The sequence below is a fragment of the Physcomitrium patens genome, chromosome 20, assembly GCF_059467195.1.
Source record: "Physcomitrium patens ecotype Gransden chromosome 20, ASM5946719v1, whole genome shotgun sequence".
In the NCBI taxonomy this organism is placed as follows: Eukaryota; Viridiplantae; Streptophyta; class Bryopsida; order Funariales; family Funariaceae; genus Physcomitrium; species Physcomitrium patens.
In genome coordinates, this window is record NC_143429.1 from 15,700,450 (window position 1) to 15,723,703 (window position 23,254).

A 23,254-nucleotide genomic window follows, 5' to 3' on the forward strand; every position below is an offset into this window, starting at 1 on the left:
CTTATTTCAATCTCAATAGAAATAAAAAAGGTTAAAAAGTAAAAATGATCATTTAAAAAAAGTATATTGCCAATCCATGACTCCAACCATATAACCTGATATTCCTAGAAGAATGAACCATAAACAATAAAAGTAGCTATTTCTGTGTGTCCAAAGGTCCTTGCTTTACGGAGCTCTTACATAGAAATACAATTTGGGAAGTTACAATGCAATCATCCAAGTCGATGTAAACAATTCTTTTACTTTATGGGTTGAAGCCAGAACTGTCCTTTTAAACAGAATGATATGAATGTACATAATAATACATTGAAGAAAACAGGAATTCATGCACATTTGTCTGAGTTTCTATGAATCGCCATAAGGAGCTTGGAACTGCACCCATGTCCATTGTTGATGATACGTTGCGAAGCACAGTTTGATGCAGTAAGTGTAAGCATATGAATGCATGGAATGAATCAATCATCTCTCCCTTCCAATGTCCTAGTTAGGCCAGAGTGGAGAATTGAATCACTCGGCGTCTGGTTGTCAAAAACATACTGATATTGGTGACTTCAGAGCATATCCCCGTACTTCAAAAATACCATAGTGTACAGCTCAAAGAGTAAAACTGCATCGAGACACACTTGCAACAGCTTCGTGAAGAGCAAACTTTACTCTCTCCTCCCACGCTTCAAGTCTAGCATTATTTGCTATATTCTCTTCCATTGTTCAAGTTTTCACATACCGTTGCTGCGCTAGATCGGTATGTAATGCTCCATCTCTTGCTGTCTAAGCGCACACCATGGTCCTGAGATTTCATCACCGAGTCAGGTACTGGGTTCACTAGCTCAAGAGGCTGAAAAGACACATTTGTGAGACATATGGTCTAGGCGCAAAAATAAGTAGCTTCCATACAAGTTACACCAAAGAGATCTCGAACCGTCATCAGAAGCGATTCTACTCCATAACTCGCGCTGCTTGTTTTCGCCAACTTTTTTGGCCTCTTAAGCCTGTCTTTCGACATCTACCTCGTTCTCCTCTTGCAACTCATTAACAAACTTTGTTTTCTCATGAGAGGCAAGCAATGGTTCTTCCACATAGTTTCATGAATTTCTATCAGAAAGAAGATCATATCATTTCAAACCGTGCAAAGAGATGATTAACCTAGACACAGCTTTCGGAAGTCCCACTGAGCACTTTAATCCTTGTGAATTGAATCCCAAAGCTTTACACATAGAGCGCTGGGAAGAGAAAGGATACCAGTCTTCCGACGACAATAGAAACCCACGCATCCAAAAACTTTAAAAAGCAGTGTGTTGGTCCCCATCCTTCTCTCCTCATCCTTCAAGTGTTATTTCTTCCCTGTTCTTCCCTGCCTGGCACTGCTTTGTGTATCTGACGTGTCGCTGACCCTACTCCACATATAGCTAGACCTCTTTTGAAAGCTTACAAGGTTTTGAGGTGATGCATAAACAGTATCCACTCCTTCAACACCATTCGACATCAAATCCAGCTCGTGTCCAGGCTGATGGTTTAGGAACATGATAAAATACATAGTTGTCCACAAGTTTTCTGTCAGGCTGATGGGTCAAATTCACTGACTCTGAAAATTTCAATACTTCTTGATCAACAGAAGCTTCGGCTTCATCTGCTTGCGCTAATGTGTGCCTTCGGAGATCTAAAATCTATCAAATCAAGTTCAACCCAATTCTTGGATTCTGAACCACAGCTACTCTGCAAACATTGGTGGAGCAGGATATGATGTTTACATGGCCTCGTTGTACTATTTATCTGCTGCATTTCCCAAGTTTTCCCACTTGACCTTCAGAGGACTGTTCTGGTGTTTGTGACTTTCGTAGACGGTGTGTTCACGTTCATTTCACCTCATCCAAAGAACTCGAATGAATCTACATGCCAAACATTGTACCCAATTATTTCCTGATCCGCTAAAGGTGTATTACATCACCTGGTTCGCAAATAATAGACTGGCTTCAAAACTCACCCTCAAACCACCTTTCGTCGGTCTTCAACAACGCTTACATTCAAATGAAAAGATGTTTGTTCAACTCTTTCCCCTCGCTCCCAGCCGATCAAACCGATGTTGCCAAACAACCCAACGAACCTCTTCCACAAGCTCATATTCAACAAAACGGCATCTAAATATCAAACAGGGCAGCATGCAACTATCAAAGGCAATTGGAATGAACGTCTTATTAAAATGGAACTTCATTCAAGTTGTAAACATGAATGTGCCAAAATAAAGAAAAGAAGTTATATTTTGTGGAACTTGTTATAATGTTAGATAAGTCTTAACTTGTAGTACAAACAATATGGTATCATTCAATACTCCTCCTTTAGAAGTGGGACTTAGTTCTTTATTAAAACAAGACCTAACATATCTTTGAAAGCTAGAAATTTATCTCTAAAAAGAGATTTTGTGAAGATATTTTTTGCCATTTGCTCCGTAGGATAATATTCCAATCCAATTTGTCTTTTTTCTATATATTATCTAATGAAATGATGTTCTATAGCAATCATAGTATGCTAGATTTGTGGCAATAGCAATAGCATTCTGTTTATCTTCATAAATAAGGATCTTTTTTGGCTCAAAAATATTATAATTCCCAAATATTTTATAAATCCACAAAGTCTTTGTTGCTATAGCAGACAAAGCTGCATACATTATTTTTGTTGAAAAAATATAAACTAATGATTGTTCGTGCTTGACCAAGTAATAACTATGGCACATAATACAAATGCATATCCACCTACTAAATGGTGTCTCTCCACACAACCTATTCTATCTATATCACTATACTCCACAAGTTATGAATATGTTTTTTTACATCTATATTCCTACACCAAATCTTTTCTTCTTTACAAGTAATAAAATTTATGCTTTATCACTTGCCAATACAAAACATATAGGTGTACCATGTATTGAGTAAAATATTGATAAGCAAATGCATTGTTGTACTTTATACCATTTGTAAGATATAATAATAAGTCTAAAGCTTTTTGATAAAGTTTTACACTTTTTGCATCCAAAAGATTGTCATTTTTATACTCAATGAAATGACCTTATACTATTGGTGTGGTAATTGCTTTTGCATCTTTCATTCCAAATTCCTCTTACTTTTGATAAATGTACTTAGTTTGGCTTAAATTAATAATATCATTTTTTTATCTAAAAAGAAATTAATGTAAAGAAAATGACTTGATTCATGAAGGTCTTTCATCTTGTAGAACTCTTGTAATTTATTTTTATATTTCATAAAGATCTTAAAGTTCTTGCTACCAATCAATACATCATTCATATTGATAATCAATGCAAAGAATAATTTCTTAATATATATTATGTATAAATAAGGATTTGATTTTGAATGCTCTCAACTAAAATTCAATAAAGATCCATCTAAACTTTTATTCTATTTGTATTCAGATTGCTTCAAATCAAATAAAGTTTTTAGCAATCACAATATCTTAGCTTTATATTCAAATAGAACCTTTAATCCTATTGGAACCTTCATATAGATGTCTTTTTTTTGCGTTCACTATTCAAATAAGCTAAAATAATATCAAGTTGTAATACATTTCAATAAAAGATAGCAACAATTATAACAAATATGCAAATTATTTAAAGATGAGTAATTAGTGCAAAAATCTCTTTGTAATCAAGATCCTTTACTTGAATAAAATCCTTTGCAACCAAATATATTTTAAAATGCTCAATAGAACCATCACTAGTAAGTATTTTTTTTAAAAAATATTTTATATTTACAACCTTCATGCCATTTGATAAAAATGGCATAAATCTTTTATATACCATAATCTTTCAAAAAATAAAATTTTTCTTTCATGGCATAATTCCATTATTTACAAAGGATTAAGCTCATAGCTTATTTAATAGTTTATGGTTCTATATATTTATTAATATAAACATCTATTGTTTCAATTGGTAAGTTATAATCTTTTCAAACAAAATTATTATTATTTTTTCAAGACATACAATACATCTTACTACCACTTATGATATTTGTCAAGTCAATTTGATATATATAATCACTTCTTGGTGATAGAGCTTGAATAATTGCTTCCACTTCTAATTAATAGAATTCTACTAAATTTACTTGTAGAAAGTTTGTTTCTTTGTCAACCATTTTTTCACCAAATCCATTATATACATGTAATCTCAAGGCTTGAGGTTTGAATACTTCTAATTCACTTGGATATTAAAGATCAAGCAAATTAAGCTTGTTTTTATTATTTCTATCTTCTCTATTTTTTACTTCTACTTTCCAAATCTAATATGCAATATATATGTGGTCATTAGTTTAAAAAAATATAAGGCTATAATAACCAAAGTATTCATTAATCCACACAACTAGTAATTTGATAGCATTAAAATTAGTTGAATAAGAATAACTAAGATAAAATACTATTATATCTAAAATACTACTAATATATTTGTGCTTGTATAGATATGATTACATATGGACCTTACTAGTAATGCACAATTCACATATAGGTACCTTATTCTTTTCATCCTTGATTTTCAATGCTTCAATACTATTCATTTTTTTTGCCTCTATTAAAATAAGAATAAGATATAATTATTTTAAATAAGTTGCTAATGGTCAAAAGATAATAAAAAAATGAAAATAATTTAATAATGTAATATCTAGGATTTGATGTGGTGGCTAGGTTAAGAAGAATCTAAGATTAAGTTAGATGGATGAATTCAATTATAGATGAAGTTTAACTATAATAGATATAAACTCCTCCTATAAGTAAAAGATGTTGCAAGAAAAAAACATCTCATTCCACATTTCTCTTGTGTGCAATCATTCTGATTTCTACTTACTTGTGTCTTATTTATTATATTTCTTCAATAGGTTATGGACCCACATACACTTTGTTGTGCCATTCAAGTAAGTTGATGTTATTCTCTAGTGATTTTACTTGTGTGGAATAGATCTTATGGTATTTGCTGATGTTAGAATTTATAAGATCTAAACTTGTATTTTGACATAAGAAGATGCTGATTTTGACCTTATAGATCTCTAGTATTATTTGGTGGATTCTTAATCCTTAAAATTGCGAGTTTAAGACCTTATAGAAAGACTTTAATAGTGTCTTTTTGTATTGTTGAAGTTATTTCACTTATCTTATTTGTATTGTGAAATAATTGCCTATGAAGTAACTAAGAGAAAAGAAAAAGAGCCTCAAAGTAAAGATTTGGCTCTCTTTTCAAGAAAAGACAAGAGAAGCTATTCTAATCAATGTGGCAATGTGAAAACTTGCTTCATTTGTAAAAAACCAAGTCTTTTTGTACTAAATTATTATAAAGCAAAAAAAAAAGAGATAGAGAAAGTGCCAAAAATGTACATGAGCAATTTAGAAGACAAGATTTTTTTATTTATGGCAGTACTTCAATAGCTGCCATATCCAAGCGTATTGTTGATTTGGGTGCCACCAAGCACATGATTCTATACAAGTGTTCATTTGACACTTATGAAGAAATTTGAGCAACAAATATTTCTATGGGCGACAATGGCATTGTACAAGCCATTGATATGGGCTCCATTTTAGTAAACATTGTTGTGAGAGGACAAAATAAGATCAAATTGAAAGGCATCTTACATGTATTCAAGATCAAGAAAAACCTCCTTTTGGTGAATAAATTAATTTCACATGGTTATAAAGTACAATTTGATAAGAATGGATGCTTTGTAAAGATATTTAATAGAGATGATGTTGCCAAGGGCTTTAGAGATGGCAACCTCTACTTCATTAAGTGTAAAAAAGTGAATGGAGTTGAAGTAGACGTATTTGTTGAGTTTCCACATGTTCAAGTCAAATTTGGCATTAAACATCAACGCCTTGATTATTTGAATGCCAAGAGCATGAAAGAACTCCAATCCATAGTAATTAGCTTGGATCTTAGTCAATTTAACTACAATGCCATGATATTTGCTTGTGAAGGTTATATTCAAGGCAAATAACTAAAGGCATCATTTTCAACTAGAGTTGCAACATGTACAAGCAAATTATTAGAGATTGTGTATTTAGATGTTTGTGGATCAATGAAGATACCATTAATTAGAGGAGCAAGGTACTTTGTTATATTTATTGATGATTTTTTAAAGAAGATGTGGATTTTCATCTTCAAATCTAAGAATGAGTGTATTTCAAGGTTTAAGGAATTTAAGGCATTTGTGGAAAAGTAATATGAATGCAAGATCAAGGTGTTGCACATAGACAATGGAGGTAAGTACTTATCAAAGCAATTTGATGACTTCTTAAAGTTTCAAGGTATTTTAAGATAAATCTCTACTCTTTATATTCTACAAAAAAATGGAATTGGTGAAAGAAAAATCTAATCATTATAGAGATGGCAAAGAGTATGCTACATGCTCAATATCTTGGATATGAGTTTTAGATAGAAGCCATGGTAAATGCTATATATACAAAGAATAAATGCCCTACAAGTGCATTCACAACAATGACTTCAGAAGAAGCATGGAGAAGGAAGAAAACTTATATTTTATATATAAAGACTTTTGAATGCATTACTTATACAGAGATACCAGATTGTATGAGGTCTAAACTTGATGCAAAACATATAAAATGTATTTTTTTTGGATATTGTGCAAGTACCAAGTGTCAAGGACAAAGACTCGATGAGGGAAAATATACAAAAAGGCTATCTCGATATAATAAGTCAAAATATAAACAAGTAGGTATATTAAAAGGAAACTGGAATGGCTATTGCCACAAGACAAGAAACTAAAGACTCTTGAACCTAGATTAGAAGCAAGAAAGGAGTTGACAAGAGTGAAGAAGCCTTCACTCTTGTCTCTATATATACTATCTAACTAGGGGCTACATGGCGACGTTCTATAGGACCTCTAATATGTGTTGACTTTGTAGGACACATGCCTTGACTTACAAGGCAAGTTTTTCTACGTGTGGGCCACATAGTTAGCTTTATCTTCAAGCTAATAATATGTGTGGCACATGGCCAACTTGTTGACCACGTTTCTAATCCAAAAAGTCAATTAAAGACACCTATGAAATCAAAGTAGCTTCTAGGAAGTTTCTAGGAAGCTTCTATATTAAATATTATAGAATTAACTTACTTTTATCTACTTTTACTTACTTCTACCTATTTCTATATGTAATTATTAGCTTACATGATTATGGCCGTGACATTACCCCCCCTTCTAGAGACGAGTTCCACGAGGAGCGGTCATCATATGTTGAGGAAATCTATGATGCGACGAATTGTATTCGCCACATACTCTGATCTCTGTTCTCTTCGAAGATGATTGATAGGGCCTCTCAACCATCGGTAGTGTCCCATACCAGGGCGGGAAGACCACTCAGTTATTTGATCATTGTTGAGGCCTTCGTAACTTCCTTCGAATAGAATATTTGGAACACCATCAGGAGTTGTTCCTACCTCTAGCAAAATCACCAAACATCAGGAGTCCCTTCCCAAATTGTGATACCAAACGCGTTGTATCTCACCATCTATTCGAGGAAGAACATGTCGTTCTTGAAGATGTTCATCTCGATTGCGTCGTCTTGAAGGTTGTGACAATCGTAATGTCTCGTCCGGCAGGTCAGCAAACGAAGGTTCTTGAGTTGAATCCGCTGGTTGTTGGTTCTCCATCTAATTAGCATCACAAATGTAAAGAAGTTACAAACAAGGATAGGAAATTGAATGTTATCTTGCCTCAATCTTGTCTCTTTTATAAGAGAGATTTTCATCTTGGTTTCGATGGATGTCATTGATGAAAAACTTTGACTTTAGCTGATGCATTTGCTAGATTCCTGGATGGCTCCCATGTGCGTTCACTAATATCATATCCGCGCCAATGAACAAGATATTCCAGCTTATTTCGGCGCCGCCTTGAGTCTAATATCTCTTCCACCTCAAATTCTTCATTATTATCTACTTCTATAGGAGGCGGAGGCATTTGTCTTCTTCCTTGTATATCCATTGTCTTATATGGTTCAAGAAGAAACACGTGGAATACAGGATGGATCTTCATTGACTCCGGTAGATGTAATTGATATGCAACTGGGTTGATCTGTTCAGAAACAAAAAAGGGGCCAAGCCTACGATAGTCCAACTTATCACAAGGTCGAGTAGTCTTGATATTGCGACGAAGTAGCCATACCTTATCACCCACATTGAGTTGTGGTTGCTCCTTACGATATAGATCTGCGTTTATCTTTTGTCGTTCTTGAGCTTCCTTCAATTACGTCTTCATTATTGCATGTAACTCTGACAACCGATTTGCCATATCTTCTGCTGTAGGATTATCAACTTTTGAAAAATCAAAAGTATCAAGTCGTGGATGATAGCCATAATTGGCAAAGAAAGGTGTTTGTTGCGTGGAAGAATGTACCGTATTATTATAAGCAAACTCTGCCAATGGCAGAAGGGTTGTCCAATCATCTTGTTGGTAGTTGATAGTACACCTTAAATATTGCTCCAAGACTTAGTTTACGCGCTCTGTTTGTCCATCAGTTTGAGGATGGAAAGCCGAAGATAGCTTTATGTCCACTTTTAAAATCTTGAAAAGGGTCCTCCAAAATCTTGACACAAATTGAGTTCCCCTATCCGATATGATATCTTTAGGTAATCCATGATAGCGATAGATATTATCAATGAAAAGCTTAGCTGTTTCTTCACCTGTGATAGATTTTGTACATGGCACAAAATGTGCCATCTTGGTGAAACGATCTACTATCACAAATATAGAATCATAAGATCTTGAGCTTGGAAGATCTGTGATGAAATCCATAGAAACAGAAGACCATGGTTGTTCTGGTATAGGTAATGGCTGAAGAAGTCCGTAAGGTCGATGACGAGGAATTTTTGATCTTGAACAAATATCACATGATTGTACAAAGTCTTTGACTGACTTCCACATTTGTGGCCACCAAAAATCTCTTGATATGAGTTCCAAAGTCTTATTATATCCAAAGTACCCTGCTACTGGAAAGTCATGACGTGCTTGAAGAACACGTAAACGTGCTTCTCCTTCTGGAATATATAGGCGTCCTTCAAAATATAATAGATTATTCTTGAACTCGAACTTAGAAGGATCATGAGATTTGGAAGAATTATTCTCGATATCATAAACAAGAGGGTTTGAGGACATACTGGACTGGATTTGCTTGAGAAAAGTTGAATCAACAGTCAATGTTGATTTCATTGCTCGGAGATGAAATTACTCCGGTTTCAAGAGGACCGTTCTTTGTTGCTCAAAAGCTGCATCTCCTTCTTTTGGTGCAAAATAAGAACGTCTAGATAGAGCATCAGACAAACCTTGTTGTTTTCCTCGCCAATAAGTGATAATGAACTCGAATCTTGACAAAGACATACTCCAACGAGCTTGACGACGATTCAACACGCATGCTGACATGAAATACTCGAGGTTCTTGTGATCTGTATACACAGTGACTGGACTAGAAGCGTCTTCTAGATAATGACGCCATTCTTGAAAGGAATCCATGATCGCAAGAAGTTCTTTATCGTGGATCTCATAATTGATCTCGGTTGCTAAGAATTTTCTTGAATGAAAAGCTATCGGATGAAGTTTGTCATCTGTTCCCATTTGTGATAAAACTGCACCCAAGGCAAAATCTGATGCATCTGTTTCCATAAAAAATGCCTTGGAAAAGTCAACACGATATAAGACTGGTGCAGAGACAAACGATGTCTTCAAGGCTTCAAATGCTGCTTCCGCTTCTTGATTCCATTGAAATTTATCTTTACTAGTCAAGCGTGTAAGTGGAGCTGCAACTCGTGAGAAATCTTTGATGAAGATCCGATAGTAATTGGCAAATCCCAAGAAACATTGGACATCTCTTACCGTCCTTGGAATCTTTCAATCCATGATTTTTTGGACTTTCTTAGAATCCATCATGAGACCATCATTTGAAATGATGTATCCTAAAAAGTCAACTTGAGTAGTGTGAAATACACACTTTTCCATCTTGGCGTACAATCCTGCATCTCTAAGTTTTTGTAATACTTGACGAACATGTATTTCATGTTCTTCGACATTCTTAGAATAGATCAAGATATCGTCTAGATAGCAGACGACAAAATTGTCTAAGAATTCATGAAATACATCATTCATGAGATGTTGAAAAGCAGCTGGTGTATTCGTGAGTCCAAAGGGCATGACATTATATTCGAAATGTCCATACCTGGTTCGAAACGCAGTCTTCCATTCATCTCCTTCTTTGATCCGTACTAGATTATATGCTCCTCTTAGATCTATTTTTGTATAGATCTTAGCTTGATTCAACTGGTCAAGGAGTCCTGATATCAAAGGTAATGGATACTTGTTCTTGATTGTGATCTTGTTGAGTCCTCGATAATCAACACACATTCGTAAAGATCCATCTTTTTTCTTTACGAATAGAATTGGAGCTCCTGCTGGAGATTTTGAATGGCGTATGAAATTCTTCGCTAAATTCTCGTCAATATATGTCTTGAGTTCAGCCATCTCATCTTGCGATAAACTGTAAATTGGTCCAAATAGTGGCTGAGTTCCTTCCTTGAGGTCGATTGAACAATCATATGGACGATGCTTAGGAAGAATATCTGTATTCTTTTTCTCAAAAACGTCTTGATACTCGTGATATTGACTTGGAATGCCACTTGAAGTCTTTACGTTTTGAGAAATAGGTGCAGCATAAATAGCAAAAGTTGATCCTTCTTTTGCTGCGTGTATAAATGCTTTTGCACCTATCAGTACGGATTTTACTATACTAGACTTATAATTTTTTACTTGGTTAGTAGAACTATTAATAACGCTCTGGGAAAAGTCAAGTTTACGCGAATTCCAATCTATTCGAGGGTTATATTTTTCTAGCCAGGATAAACCTAAAATAATTGGATTGGACGGGGATTTAATTATGTTAAAAGCTATGTAGCTATCATGACCGTCTATTGTTACTTTTATAGGATGAGTTTCATGAGTGACATCTCCAGAAGACAAGAGACGACCATCTATGACTTCTACATGTACTGGTTTAGGTTTCTGTACAAAGGGTATTTTACGACTTTTAACAAATTGTTCATCTAAAAAACATGCTGAGGCTCCCGAATCTAATAAAGCAGAGGCTTTGTAATTCTTAGGTCCTAAATATAAGTCTATTATAAAACAAGGAGAGGGTTCTGAGGAGAGGATAGGACCTTCATTAGGAATTGTACAAGGTTCCAGCTGCACGGTCCCTATTGTAGCTGGACGAATCCGTTTTCCGACATGTTGTCTTCTTTGACCGTCGTACCCCTCATTTTATAGTTGCGTCGTTTCTTTGGACAATGTTGAGTAGTGTGCTTAGGTTCTCCGCAATATAAACATAATCCTTCTTGACGACGACGAATCTTTTCTTGCTCAGTTAGAGGTTTAAAACGTACCGCATCAATTTGCATGTCTTCTACTTCCGAATGTACGTTTGGCAAAGATGTTGATGTTGCCATTGAGTAATAACGTTGAGGTTCCCGTGAATGATTCTCAGATCGAAATTCGAAAAGTTGATTATCACATTTTACCGCAAAATCGATTGCTTGACTCAAAGTTTGAAGATCAGGTAAGTTGAGCATCAATTTCTTTACTTCGTATTACAATCTATAAAGAAATTGACTAATGAGTGCAGCATCATCCCACTTGATGTCAATTGTAAGTTGTCAAAATTGTGAAGCATACACTGTTACTGAGCGATTTCCTTGTCGTAGAATTCGGATCTTATTTGTTGCAATACGAGTTGCATCGTGTTCACCATACATAGATCGAAATTCCGCCAAAAAAGCTTCCAAATTGTCCAATATTGGATTTCGTTGTTCAAGAAAAGACGAAAACCATGATAATGCAGAACCAGAAAGTAGAGTGCCAATAAACCTGACTTGTGATCCTGGAGTTGGATAGCTTTGCGGTTGAAGTTCAATTGCCAATTGTACTTGATTGATGAACCCTCGAAACTTAGATCTCGTACCATCAAATTTCTCGGGTAAGGCAATTCTTGGTTCTCTAGTGCTTACAGGGTGTTGTACAATTAGAGAAGGAACGTGATTTGTTGTAGATGTTGAAGCAGCTCCGATCATCTCTATATCTCCACTTTCTGCTATTCTTGTTCTTTCATGTGTTGGTGAATTGAGTTGATGCATCGCAAGCATTAACTCCCTCATTTGCTCTTGCATTTGTGCCATTGCACTCTTCATTTCAACAAGCTCTGCCATAATGACACTAAGAAAAATTTGTTTGATACTGCTCAAGACAAAAGAAAAGAAAGACTTGATAACAAAGAAGATACTAAGAACAATATCAGTTTAGAAGTGGGTAATCCGCAAACTTCTAATACGCTTATGTCTTGTCAAGAGAAAGGGGTAATCCACTCTCACTCAAGAAAAACAAAGCTCTGATATTGTAAGTGTACTCTTGTGAATCTGTCAAGGACAAAGACTCGATGAGGGAAAATATACAAAAAGGCTATCTCGATATAATAAGTCAAAATATAAACAAGTAGGTATATTAAAAGGAAACTGGAATGGCTATTGCCACAAGACAAGAAACTAAAGACTCTTGAACCTAGATTAGAAGCAAGAAAGGAGTTGACAAGAGTGAAGAAGCCTTCACTCTTGTCTCTATATATACTATCTAACTAGGGGCTACGTGGCGACGTTCTATAGGACCTCCAATATGTGTTGACTTTGTAGGACACATGCCTTGACTTACAAGGCAAGTTTTTCTACGTGTGGGCCACATAGTTAGCTTGATCTTCAAGCTAACAACATGTGTGGCACATGGCCAACTTGTTGACCACGTTTCTAATCCAAAAAGTCAATTAAAGACACCTATGAAATCAAAGTAGCTTCTAGGAAGTTTCTAGGAAGCTTCTATATTAAATATTATAGAATTAACTTACTTTTATCTACTTTTACTTACTTCTACCTATTTCTATATGTAATTATTAGCTTACATGATTATGGCCGTGACACCAAGGCATATAAGGTAATGTGTTTAGATACCAAGAAGATCATCAAAAATCATGATGTAGAATTTTTGGAATATAAGAGTGTTTGTAAGTACTCAGAGATATGTCCAAATAGAATTAATGGTGTATTTGTAAATACATCTTTAAATTTAGCAAAAAAGAAGATAAAGATGATGTCAAAAAAGATGGTAGAAGTATGAATAAAAGTAAAAAGAAAATAAGGATGAAGAAAATTCCTTGATAATTCCTAGGACCAGCAATCAAGATGTTAAAGATTATGATGATGATGATGATGATGATGATGATGATGAAAAATACCATCTTTTGAGTAAGAAAAGATAAGCTTTAAAAGACAAGAAGCTTAGAAGAGAGCATGGAATGGAAGAAGATGAATCTTCTGCAAATAAAAAGATGTATCTTTTGAAAGAAAAAAGACCATGTGGTGAATAGTAGAAGAACTCTATCTTTCTTCAAGTAAGTGAAGAACATACCAATATTATACTTCTTGCTGATCCATTGAATTTGTGTGATGCAATGAAATCCAGGGATGCTATGAAGTAAGAAAAAACCATAGAAGAAGAGTACAAATCACTTACGGACAATGAAACATGGAAATTGATTCAACTTCCATCAAATCAATATTTGATTGGTTATAAGTGGGTGTTTAGAATCAAAAGGAATGCAATGGAAAAAATTGTAAGATATAAGGCAAGCTTAATTGCTAAAGGCTATTCATAAGTTGATAGAGTTGATTTCAATAAAATATTTGCTTATATTGTCATATTGTAACATGACTATATAGTAAAAGATGATAATACAGATCTTATTATAGAAGGACTAAGTTAAAAGATAAAGTAGAAAAATATAGATAAAAGATAAGAAGGTAGTAAAATATTTGGTAGTAATATTGCTTTTTTAAAAAAGTGACTTCTACTTACTTTGTAAGACCATAAATAAGACAAAAAAAAGTATTTTGAAAAAATAAATAATATAAGCATCTTTAAGAAGAAGTTAAGAATAAATTCTAATAAAAATTACATAGAAAAACTAGATATTGATATCCGGAGAGTGCCAGTTATGAACCAAGGTTGAAATCAGACCCTAAGGCACAAAACTGAGCTTTGACAAAGATTTAGATGTTCTTTAGTAGATCAAAGATTAGAATTAGAAAAAAAAATTAATAAGATTTTGATGACCATTAGTTTTGGATGATTTGAATTTGTATTGACTTTGTAAGAGCTTTACAAAGTCAAGGTTTGTTTTTGATGATTCTAGATTTGTGAAATAAAATGAGAGATACTTTTTGGAGAATTCCATAAGTTTGGCAATAGATCTACAAGATAAATTTTGATGGTTTTGTGGGTTTATATGTGTTCAATATATGTTGTGAGTTTGAACTTGATTAAAGGGTTGGATTGAGGATTATTGAGGTTTATGTGGGTTGAGATCTTGGAAAATAAAGTTTCAGGCCTAGTGAGGGTTTCTAAGATTTCTTACAATTTATTAGTTGAATTGGAGTGAAAATTATGTGCATAGGTAGTAGACTTATTTTCCTATATATATGAAAAATTTGAAATCAATTGAATGGTTTGATAAGGAAATATTAGCATTGGAAATTCAATATTCAGATTGGAGAAGGAGGCTGGCCAACATCCGAGCAAATATTAGGATTGATCTTCTTTTTGGTGATTTTGATCTTCTTCAAAAAATTTGTACTTGTTGTCAACTTAATTGTTAAGAGGTGTGCAAATTTTGAGTTATAAAAAATAGTTCATTCATTAGTTATTGAGGTTTAAATTTGCTATAGAAATTACTTGGAATTATTTAGGATTTGATTAGGATTTGTTTAGAATATGGTTAAGATTTATTTAGGATTTATTTAGGGTATATTTAGGATTTTTTTAGGATTTTTTTAGGATTTGGTTAAGATTTAGTTAGAATCTATTTAAAATTTGTTTAGGATTTGGTTAGAATTTATTTAAGATTTATTTAGGATTTGACTAAGATTTGTCTAGGGTTTGATTAGGGTTTGGTTAGGATTTTCCTAGGATTTATTTAGGATTTGATTACGATTTGACGAGGGTTTGACTAGAATTTGATTAGTTTTTTATTAAGATTTAATTAAAATTTCTATTTTAATATTTTATTAAGGTTCTTATTTTATTATATTTTTAAATTTCTATGTTATTTCTTTATGATTCTTTAAAGGATCTCTATGAATAATTTGTATTTCCTACATAATTTCTTTGGAATTTTGATTGAATTTGATTGATATTTGATTATATTTACTAATCTTTAATTATAATTTGTTTAAAAATCTATTAGAGTTGTTAGGGCTTGTTGTTACAATTTTTCTTTTATCTTCCACAACTAGGTGCCCGGTGCATTTTCAAGCCAAACGCCATGTAATACGACAGCATAGCCAAATTCACTATCATTAAAATCATTGTAGCCATTGAAAAAGCAATGAACTTTGAGATATATCAAATAGATGTGAAGATGGCTTTCTTGAATGAAAAATTAGAAGAAGATATTTATATGAATCAATCTTAAAGAATTGTTAAAGAAGGCATACAAAACCTTGTTTGTAAGTTGAAGAAATCCTTGTATGGACTAAAATCAAGGATATGGTACTAATGTATTGACACATTTTTTGTAAATGAGGGATTTATAAGGAATGAAGCTGATTATTTTTTATATGTGATATAATTAAATGAATTCATATTGATTTTCATCTTCTATGTTAATGATTTAATCCTATTGAGTATTATCATGAAGAAGATAGATTGATTGAAGGTAAAGTTAGAAAAAGAATATAAGATGAGAAATTTGGGAGATTTCTATTATTGTTTAAGAGTGGAATTTGTAAAAAATCATGGTAATAAGACCAAAATAAGTACATTAAAGAGGTATTGAAAAAATTCAATATAGAAGAATGCAAGTCTATTGGAATATCTTTGAAAGCCTATTTGAAGTTGATGAAGCTTGCGGATAAGGAATTTGCTGAAGTTGAAGATGAAATAAAAGTTATTCTATATAAGACAGTAGTAGGCTCACTTATATATGCAATGGTTGGCACAAGGATGGATCTTACATATTCAATCCATTAGGCAACCATTAAGAATATTATGAAGTATTTGAAAGGCGTTTTGAACTTTAAATTATATTTTGGAGGAAAAAATATTGCATTGCATGGTTATTATGATGCAAATTGGGCTAGAAATTCAAATGATAGAAGATAAATAATAGAATATGTACTATTAGTTGGAGTAGGAGTAATTTCATGGAATTCCAAGAGACAATCAATAATTGCAAGGTCCATAATAAAGGCGGAATATATAGCAGCAAGTCAAGGTGCAATGGAAGGAATTTGCTTAAGACAAATTTTAAAAGACATTGAACTTGAGCAATTGGAAGTAACTCCAATGAAGTGTCATAATCAAAGATGTCTTCTTTTTGCAAAGAATTCAAAGCATCACTCAAAAACCAAGTACATTGACATTCAATATCACTTCATAAAAGAGAAGATTGAAATAGGAGTGATTGACCTAAAGTATTGAGCAACAAAAGACATGCTTATTAATTTGTTAATAAAAGTATTAATAAAAGATAGGCATCAAAACTTAACAAAGGCTCTAGGCTTAAAAGTATTTGATCAATAGCAAAGTGAGAGTGTTAAAATAAGAATAAGATACAATTACTTTAAATAAGCTGCTTATGATCAAAAGATAGTAAAAGAATGAAGATAACTTAGTAATATCGCAGTTAGAATTTGATGTGGCAGCTAAGTTAAGAAGAATCTAATGTTAAGTTAAATAGATGAAGATGATTATAGATGAAGTTCATCTATAATAGATATAAATTCCTATACAATAATTCAAAAAATTATTTCAATGTTGACATATTTTAGAAAGAATGGTATATTATAGATGAATTGTAATAAATAATGACACATGGTTTTTATAGCAAATAAAGTACTCTTTTACATCTATCAAATGAGCTTAGATTGAAAAAAATCCATCAAGTAATTGTGGAGCTATGACCAATCCAATTTGGAACAATATTGAAACATTTTTTTAAGTTTGATATCCAATTACATATCAGTACTTTGTAGGATTTCTTTTGCCTTGACAACTGCTTTCAACCTCCTAGGCATACTTTCTATTAACTTTTGGCTCAAAATTATTTTAATATTATTTCATTCTATAACTATTCTTTCGTATAATTTCTAAACTCCTTTTGGTTTTATCTTCCAAGTATTGAACTGGCATTTAAGGTGCTCCTAAAGATGTTCAATGGAATTAAGATCACAAGACTAAGTACGCCAATCTATTACTTTAATTCCATGATGATTAAACCACTTCCATACTAGTTTTGAGTTATGCTTGGGGTTATTATCTTGCTGAAAAATCACCTCTTCGACAAAAATACCAAATTCTTCAATACTAGGAGATAGATTTTTTTCAAGAATTTCCACAAATTACTTGGCATCTATCCTTCCTTCAACCTTTGCCATCTTTTCAATTCTATTCTATCCTATATAATTCCATACCATTATATTTTGACCTCCATGCTTAACTATTTTTTGAATTTTCTTATGAAGCAAGGGCTAAACTTTTTGTTTCTACATCCATTTTTTGCCATCTAATCCAAATCTACTAATTTTTGTCTCATTTGACCAAATAACCGTCTTTTAATCCTCTATAGTCCATTCTTTGTATTTCAGAGTAAAATCCAAGGATTGTTTTCAATGGTAGATAGATAGTAGTGGCTTTTTTTTCTTCACCACGGCTTTTATATTCTATTTCTTAAGAACATTTTAAATGGTTTGGATTGATATAAGATTATTGATAATATTGTTAAGATTTTTAGCAATCTCAATAGCATTTTTAGCCTTCTTAGTGTTGATTTGGCAAATGATTGTCCTTTCATCTATTATAGTGAGCTTCTTTGATCTATCTAATTTAAGATTCTTTCTATTAAAAATAATCTTTTTTATTAGCCTAAGAATAGTAACTTTATTATAACAAAGTTTAAAAGAAATTTGGCCATAAGATTTTTGAGAATGAAGAAGAATAGAAGAGATGTTGTTTTAGAGAGAGCGGGAAATATGTATCATAGTTGTTCAAAGAATTGACAAGGATACAAGAATCTGAAAAAAAAATATGTCAAGATTAAAGACAAATAATGAAATTGATAGCAAAAGTGGTTCCAAAGATTCCTATTTATATTATAATGAAGATTACAAAAGTCTATGGTACTTTCTATGGAAGTTTTTAGAAATCTAAAGCAGCTTCTAGAAGCCTATGGAACTTTTTAAAAGATTGTAGAAGATTCTGTAAGTATTTAAAAGGTTCTAAAATTTTACAAAAGATTCTATAAGGTCTTAGAATGTGGTAATTTGGAATATGTTTGTGCCAAAAATTATGATTAAAAATGGTATTTTTATAGGTACTAATAAATATTAATGATGTCATTAAATTAATGATAATATTTTCATAATAAATCTGATGATGATAGAATGTTGTAATGTTGAGTAATTGATAGAATCCAAAAATTAGATACCATACTCAAAAAATTGTTTCAATACTATTTGAAATTAGATTGGTCATAGCTCTATAATTATTTAATGGATATATTTCAACCTAGGCTCATTTGGTAGTTGTAAAAGAATACTTTATTTGCTATACAAACCATGTGTCACTCTTCACTATAATTCATCTATAATGTACTATTCTTTCCAAAATATGTCAACATTGAAATAATTTTTTGAATCACTATAAGCAAAAGGTGTTGGAAGAGAGAAGCATCTCATTCTAGATTTTTCTTGTGTGCAACCATTTTGATTTCTACTTACTTGTGTCTTATTTATTATATTTCTATAATAGCCTCTTATATTATATATATTGAAGATGTGCTAATGCTTGATGTTATTTAATAAGTATATAATTCAAAATAGATAAACTAAAAATTGTAGTAATTTCTTCAATTTTACAAGGCATAAGATAAGTTTTACTATTAAATGTACTTTGTGTCACTAAGTCATTCAAAAAAAGAATAAAATTAACTCTATTATCATCCAAACTAAATTTGCAACCTTTCTTCTACAAGATTGTGACTAACAAGAAAATATTACATGTTGTAAGAACCGAGAATATATCCTTCATAACTACAAGAATGTATTTTCTTTTAGGATCCAAAATTGTAAGGTGCATCTTATTCCAGTCTTTTAATTTACTAATGTCACAATTATAGATTTGGAATAAAATAATCATATTTTTACTAAAATAAAAAAACTTAATTTTGCCTCTTTGGACGTATACATCTATTACATTGTCAATAAAAATATAATGATGTAATTAAATCAGTAATACAATCATTGTTTGTAACTTATATGATATCTTTTGAGCTAAGAGATAATAACTCTAATATTTATTAAACCACCACTATTTTTTCATCTGTTTTGAATTAAAAAAAAATACATATGCTTTTAAGTTATTCTACATTATTTTGTCAATGTTTCTTTTATTCATGATCATTAGTTTGAAGAAATACATATGTTTTAGATTTATCAATCTTAAGCTTTTACTTTTATTATGAATGGTACTTTTTTGAGTTTTTTTTTTTTTTTTTTTTTTTTTTTTTTCTTCATGCAATGCTAAAGCAAAAAATAAAAAATTAATCTTTTTTTTTATAGCTCCTCTTTAAAGAATATAGAGTGTATTATTTCTTCCATTATTTTATCTTATTTTTTTAATGTAATCAATTAAACAACAAATTCTATGATTTTGGCAATGTAAAAAGTATAAAAAATATCATCTTTTCATCTAATCAATCAATATAATGGTCAATTGAAGATGATGTTTTATTAAAAAAATCAATCCAATAGCAACAAGCAATAATATTCTATAATAATAATAAATATTGTACAAAATGAAATAGTAGAAAATGATGATACTAAGCTATGATGGAACAACACTTCTATAATATCAGCAAAAAACCAACTCGAGTAGAAGTTAGAATCGACAATAGTAGGAAGACAAGGCTCTTGTAGCAACAAGACATGAATAGTTTATTTGGAAAGAAAATTTATCTAAATACATCATCTACAAAATTTATTTAATTTTTTCATCTAATAATTTTCATCTATAGCACTTATTCATTCAAGGTTCTAATATTATATTAAAAAAATGGAACTTCATTTAAGTTGAAAACATGAATGGGCCAAAACAAAGTTGTTATGCTTGTTTTTATCAACCATTTTTGAAAACATTTCACTTGTCTGCACTTAAAAAAATTTAAAATTGCTACTACATGTAAAATTAGGCCAAGAGTTATAAAAAGATTCTAACTTTTGTTTTTTTAGCTGAAGAACTTACAAACTATTTTTTATATTAACTTCTTTTCTTGGAGTTACAAATTGTAATATTAAGCAACTTAGAAATTGAGATCAATTATAATTTGAGTAATAAGTCTAATTTTTTTTTATTTTATTTTATTTTTGATCAATTCTTTTTATTATAGATTTTATTAAATTTTTTAGTAATTATTTATTTTTTTGATATAAATATATAATTATTAAAAAATATTATATTTATATATTTTTAAAGCTAATATAATTTATTTATTATCAAATAAATTATATATATATATATATATATATATATATATATAAAGTATTAAAAAAATTTTGAAGTTACAATATATAGTATCAATAGGATTGTATACAAAGAGAGTATAGAATAAAATATCTCTCACTTCCAACATCCTTTACTTATAGGTGGTATTTGCTCACTTCAAAGACAACTTCCATTCTTTGATTTTTATAAATATGTTTCTAGGATCTTTTGGCATCTAACTTACCATGAAGATATCCTATGGTCCTAGGATCTTTTAGCATATCACTATTAGTAACTTATCTAAGATAATATTTTATATAAGGTAATTTATTCTACTTTCATTTTTATTCACTTGCTTTAACATTCCTAGTAAACTTATATGATATAGTTTTATACAATCTGATATCTTTGCATAAGTAATGTATGAAAAAATCTTCATATATAAAATACAAGATTTCTTGCCACTCTAAGCTTCTTGTGGAGTCATTGATATGAGTGTACTTATAGGGCAACTATTTCTTATATACACTACATTTACAATGACTTCTATTCAATATTCATGTCCAAGGTTTTGTATATGAAGCATATTCTTTATTATCTCTAAAATAGTATAATTTTTTCTTTCAACAATTTCATTTTTTTATAGAGTGTAAAGTATAGAAGTTTGTCTTGTTATACCTTAAACCTTTAAAAATTCATCAAAATGTTTTGACATATACTCACTTCTATTTTTCATAGACAATACTTTGATCTTGCACTTATATTGTTTTTTTATAAGTCCTTTAAATTTCTTAAATCTTAAAAAACATTCATTCTTGACTTTAAAGTTATAAATCCATATCTTTCTTGAAAAATCATCAATAAATGTAACAAAGTACCTTACTATTTCAATTAATGGCATCCTCATTGGTCTATAAATATCTTAATACATAATCTCTAATAATTTGTTAATATGTGTTACAAATCCATTTAAAAATGAAGTTTTTTATTCTTTGACTTAGATACAACCTTCACAAATAAGTATCATGGTATTATAGCTAAATTAACTAAGATTCAAGCCATTTATTATAAATTAGAATTTTTTCATGTTTTTATAATTCAAATGACAAAGTTTTTGATGCCAAATTCCAAACTTGTCTTAATCTTGTAGAAAATCAACAAATACTATCACTTCAAGTCTATTGACCTTCTGACAATTGATAAAGTAGAGGTTGTTATTTTTAAAGCCATTGGCAATATCTTATCCATCCAATGTCTTCATAAAACATCCATTCATATCAAATCAAACCTTACAACCATATAATACAAGTTTACTCACCAAAACAAAGTTCTTTTTCATCTTTGGCACATATAAGACTTCTTCTAATTTAATCTTCTTTACTTGATCCTTCACAATAATCTCCACCATAATGGAGCCAATTCCAATTACTTACACCATGCCATTGCCTTTCAACCAAACTTTTTATTGTTGAAATTACTTTATAAGTATCAAATAAATACTTATATGAGATCATGTGCTTAGTAGCACTTGAATCTATAATCCACTTGGATATGGCAGCCATAGAGGCTCATTCATTTGTTATGAAAGCATAGTCATTTCTACCAAAACTATCACAAGCATTTTTTTTATTCTTTCTATTTCTATTTTTTTTTATCTTATAGCAATTATTTGTAAAGTGATCTGATTTTTTATAAATAAAGTAATTTTTATATTACTTTTTAAATTATCATATTAGTGAAAATAACAACTTTTGCCTTGTCTTGAAAATAGAACCAAATTGTCACTTTGAAGCTCTTTTTCTTTTTTCTTAGTCACTTCATGGACAAGTTTTGACGTAATATACTTCATGATAAGTTCTTTTATGTTGATAGATTCTAATGCCATAATAAAATAGTTTTAGGACTCCAAATGCTCATGAGCAATATCAACATGATTTTTCTATTGCCAACTCGCATGTAAATAACTACTAATTGATTTGTAAGTGTTTTTACCTTATTGATATAAGCCATGAGGTCATTTCTTTCTTCCATCTTTATCATTAAGAACTTCTTTATTATCCATAAAATATTGGCAAGGTTTCTACTTTTGTAGATATTGCAAAAAATCTTCTATTCTTTTGCTAACCTATTTTAAGCAATTACATATGAAAAGTTGGCATCATTAAGATTTATTGCAATCAATTCAAAAGTCTTCTTTTCATAATGTTTGTACTTCTTCTTTATCTTGATACTAGCATTGTTTCTTAGACACTCTTCACTTTCATCAACAATGTTTCAAAGATCTAATAAAATCAATATAAGCTCTATTTTTTTTTAATAATAAATTTTTTTACCTCTAAATTTTTCAATTACTTTTTAACCTTCATTAAAAGAAGACCAGTCTATCTTCAGAGTCTAAGACCTTTCTATCTACAGCAACATAAAATTTTATTACAAAATAAGACAAAATGAACCAAAACAAAACTTTAAGAAACTAAATAGAATAAGACATGAAAGAAAAAATTAAGAAAAAAAAAATAGAACAAAATTGAGTTTAACAAGAAGATGCAAAACCAAATTTTACTAAGAAAAAAGGTCCAAAGCTATACTTACTCAGATGCTTGAAAAGCCCTAGCTAATTTTATATATAT

General features: G+C 30.9%; 1 pseudogene; it reads right to left on the minus strand.

Moving 5' to 3' along the window:
* Positions 1 to 551: 551 nt before the first annotated feature.
* Positions 552 to 23,254, minus strand: part of LOC112273406 (ruvB-like protein 1) — a 30,881-nt pseudogene continuing 8,178 nt past the window's right edge.